We start from the raw sequence: 5000 nt of genomic DNA, 5'->3' as shown, positions 1-5000 counted from the left end.
CCTCCGCAGGCGTCTCGCCTGGTTTTTATTTTTAAATGCTCTCGGGCGTCCTGTGGAACGATAACTAGAACGCATGGGCGTAGGAACAAGAATGTTGGTGGAGCAAAGGACCTCACTCGCCTTCAGCCCTCTCCCACCCAATATAACGGCCACAGCTCACCTAACAAATGAGATACCTGCGGAGGAGGCTATTATGTACCGATTTTCGTTGTTTTTGTCATAAAAACATCAACATCATTAGACCGTTATTGTAATCATAAACAGGATATCGAAATTGCCGTTTTTCTTGTCACAAACAGGCAAAATTTAAGCACTATTAGCAAACATTATTAATGTTATTTAAGTGGAACAGCTATGTTTAGTTTCAACCACTCTGATCATGTTTGCATTATATTTTAGGAAAGTGAAGGCTCGGATTCTTTGCTGAGCATGATGGAAGTCGCACCTGTTGCCGAAAGTATGCCAGCGCCTACTAGAAAGCTCAGCAAAGATACACCCGTCTTTCAGACACCTGAGGGAAGCCTTTACTCCCCATCTGTGCAAACCACCTTGGATGTAACTTGCACGCCTGCTCAACGAGGTCGATCGAGAAGTGCCGGGCATGAAAATAAAACCCCTCTCGAGAAGATGAACCAGTTCTTAGAAAGCAAAGATATTAGCCCAGTCCGTTACCCCATTACTGTGCGTGGACCGAGTCAAGTGCTAGAACAAGGCGACACCATGTTCACAAAGCCCGTCAAGCAGTAGGTGAAGTGTTAGAGGAAGTTGCGCCAAACCAGTCTGCGCAATTATGGAAGACCCTTGTCTCCTATAAGTCTCTTGAGCCACAGGAGTCCTCCAGTGACAGCAAAGAAGAGGATGACGAGAATGTAGATCACGTGCTGATGGCAACACTGTCTGATTGTTATATGCACGCGAGTACTTGGCAGGTCCGGCGCCAGATACTCTCCATAGTAGCTGATAAACTAGCCTTCAGAACAATGAAAAGGTGGATTCGAGGTTTAACCAAGTACCAATTTAGCACTGCAAGGGAGCATGCACTACGTCATGGGAAAGGAGTACCCCCGGCGTCACAGACGGTACAGACCAAAACCCTAACCCTAACGAGCCCGCATCTTATGCAAGATCTGCCATTTGGAGAGAAGTCCATAAAGCTATCGACACAGAAGCAACGCCTAGGAGATAGTTTTATGGGGATGTCATGGGCCAAGGAGCAAACCGATCGCCTCAAAACATCCAAACGGTACTTGAAGACTGACTACAAGGTAAGGTTATGCTTGACCAATTAATGTCAATACTGTTAAGCCCCACTCCCTTTCCAATGAGGCAAACAAATGCATGTTTGTAAGATGCTATACTATGGACAAAGGTGTGTCTGGGGAGGGGTACTTGGAGCCTTCGAATCAGAGAGGGGTAACAAATGCTACTGCCTATAATAATAGTTTGTTACTGTTTCCCTTATGCAGGTGCAAGTGGCGAGGACTTCCAGCGTCCCAGACCATTGCAGAGAATTCGCATTAAGTGATCCTCGAGACAAAGACTATCAGTTCAAGTGTGACCACACTCACCAAGAAACATGTGACAGCTGTTCTACTGGAGATCGACAAAGCGATCTGATTGATGTCTGCCAATAATGTATCAGAGGACACCAGAGAGGAGCTCACGTTTGTAGCCTATCAAGCCAAACAGAATATTGAGGCTTGGAAGGCGCATCTGCTACGAAGCATTAACCAAGATGACACACGTCTTGACATCCTTGACGTCCTCAATGACACCTCTGTCTTTCTTGTACAAGATTGGCCGATGAAATTGTTACCGAGGAAATATCGCGAAAGCCAGAGTGATTGGTTCGCTAAGCGCGGCTTGTCGTGGCATATAACAGTGGCTACTAGGTGCATGCGCCAAGACCAAGATTTCGAGATGATGACATTCGCCCATGTCTTTCAGTCGATTAATCAGGATACACCGGCCATCCAAGCAATCATGAGTGATGTCATCGGAAAACTAAAGAAAGTAATGCCCAGCCTTATGGTAGCATACTTCAGACAGGATAACACTGGTTGTTATCGAAGCGGTGGGACCATCGTGGGCACCATTCAAGCTGGGCAGCTTCATGGCGTAACGGTCAAGCAACTGGCCTTCTCCGACAGCCAAGATGGCAAGGGGGCTTGTGATAGAAAGTCTGCTACTATCAAGGCCCACATCAGAATACATCTTAATGAAGGACATGATGTGGAGACAGCCAGCCAAATGGTGAATGCCATGAAATCATCACGAGGCGTGTCTGCCCTTTGTGCCTTGTTGTGTGATAGTGTAATACCACCAAATCCTGCAACAAAGATCAAGTTTGACGGAGTTAGTACAGTCACAAATGTTGAATATGGCAACGGATAAATTCGAGTGTGGAAAGCTTATGGCATTGGGCCTGGAAAAAAGATTCCGCTTGCCAAGATTAACATACCGGCCTATTTCCGTATCGCACAGCTTTCTTCTCTTACGGCAGATGAGGAAGTGTCTGACAAGTTTTGTCCTCTGAAGTCAAGAATAACAAAAGATCCACCCGTTCCTCGAAAGGGAGAACAAAGCCTACCTCCTACAAGCAACGCGCTTTTCGCATGCCTCGAGGAAGGGTGCACGACAACGTATCAGAGATTTTCGTCCCTCCAGAGACATTTGGACTGCAGTAAGCACGTCCGCGCATTAGAGAGTGAAACCATGCTTGACAAAGCCGTACAGGGATATGCTGCAAGGCTCGAAAGCCAGTTCACGAGAGTGCCATAGTTTGGAGAAAATGCAACGGTGACGAATGTTTGTACTCGACAGCCACATTTGAAGATGGGGTGGGCTCTGAAATTGGCCCAGACGAGCAGGGCTAGGTTTACGGACAAACAAAAAGAGTATTTAGTGAACAAGTTCTTGGTCGGGGAAACGACAGGGGAAACAACAGGACAAAAAGCAAATGCAGTTCAAGTCACGAGGTCGATGATGACAGCTCGAGATGCAACTGGCAACCGCATGTTCTCCAGTGCGGAATTTCTAACTCGGAAGCAAATAACGAGCTTCTTTTCACAGCTAGCCGCAAAGCGAAACCTGAATATCCATACAGATGCGCGGACGATCCCTGAAGAAGAGGATGATGACGAAGTAGTAGTCATGGAGGAAGCGCTTGGAGATCTACGAGACCATGTGATGGCTAGAATACAGCCAACCCACCCAATCTAGTACGAGAGCTTCAATCTTTGTCTCCTTAGATCCAATTCTACGCTCTCCTCATTTGCCATCAGCATACTAAAAGCCATATGTGATCATTTGGGCATTTCCACGGAAGACATCACCGCTAAAAGGAAAAAGCCATACATTTCAAGGCTCGAGGAATTCCTGAAGCAGTGTTCTTGCTGCGAATCACAAGACGTGTGAGGAACTGATTGCTTGTAGCCTGCGTGACAGCCTCCACTAATTTGTTATTATTAGGTAATAATTACAAATAATAACAAATTAGTGGCAGCTGTCACGCAGGCTTATTGCTTGCTGCTTTGGAAATATTATAATAATCAGAAATAAGCTGAAATAGAGGCAGTTAGTGCTTAGTATAGTATAATGACATGTGGATTCTGTCAATGAAGTACATTGAGAAAAGGAGTAGTCCATGAATCGTGGCCCCTCTGTTGAGCAGAAAACACGCGAGTGTGCGCAGGTGCTGCATATGGCATTTGCACGTACCAAAAGCTCGCCACATTCTAGAATGTGTATATTTATATGAAACCGATTTCTTCAAAAAGTCATAGCTTGTGTCGCTTGTGAAACTAGCCTTCGTGTGTCACCCAATCAATAAAATACACTTTGCTCAATTTCGTGTGCTGTATTTATTTATTGTCTCTGTTAAGCAATGCCAAACTGTATCCAAGTTGCACCAGGATGTTTTTCTATTTAACTAAAGGTAAGCAGGCCATTTCCTAAACCGTGGGAATATTTATTGTTGACTTCGTGTTTGGCAGTCTCGAACGAACAGACCGCCGATCACAAATCGGGAAGATCGTGTCTACTCTACATGGCAAATCGTACATCCTGACTCTCTGCGGCTTTATAATTTGGCAAAGGAAGGCTGTACTTCTTAAGAGAGGGTAGTAGTTAGTATCCAAATAGTCTTTGAGGTTCAAATCAGTTCGATATGATGCGTGAAAGGTGCGTGAATTGTACATGGCAACATGACCCGGGGTCAAACGCCAATCTATTTTAAACAAAATAGCCTTCCATTAGTCTTCTTAATTCAGAGGCGTTCGTTCGAAAACCAGGCAAATTTTCAGATAATGAGTAAGTTCTATATCCGTAGGCTATGTTTTATGAATTTGAGATAATTTGGAGAATGATCCCATATAGAAAAGTGGACTTTATTTTTAGCGATAAATTCTAATTTTAGTAAGCACTATTCGAATGCCTTTCCAAAACGGGCTCGTTTGTTGCTATTTTACTTTATCGAACCAAAAATCCTGGCTAGATAAAGTGTTTAACATCTGTTATGTGAAATTTAAGTGGTAGATTGTTTGTAATTTTTATTGTGCGTGGATGCCAGCATCAGACGGGCAAAAGCGAAAATCTTAAAAAATTCCCAAACTAAGTCGTATTTTGAAAAACAAACCCTGGCAGGCTTCCAAACTCATTAATACCTTCTCACAAACTGAAAATGAGGGCAGGTTAGGTTTTGAACTGTGGCCACGAATTTCCGATTTTGCTCGATTTTTCTGTGCCTTTGCTCTTAAAGCCATCTTCTTTGAATTAGTGTATTTTCAATTTTTCAAGTGTAGGCGAATTTTCTCCTTTAATAGTTTTATTGTTTTTATATCAGCAATACACTTAATTATTAATTTATTACAGTAATGTATTTTATAGCACGTAATTCAGTAAAAAGACTGCAAGGTGTATATATTTTAATAAATATTGATATTTATTTCTTTTTTAATGAGAAATCAAAAATGCTGTTTCTCTATCTTAAATTTCTAGTT

This window comes from Montipora capricornis, chromosome 4, assembly GCF_036669925.1.
Source record: "Montipora capricornis isolate CH-2021 chromosome 4, ASM3666992v2, whole genome shotgun sequence".
In the NCBI taxonomy this organism is placed as follows: domain Eukaryota; kingdom Metazoa; phylum Cnidaria; class Anthozoa; order Scleractinia; family Acroporidae; genus Montipora; species Montipora capricornis.
This window is presented reverse-complemented; position numbering follows the sequence as displayed.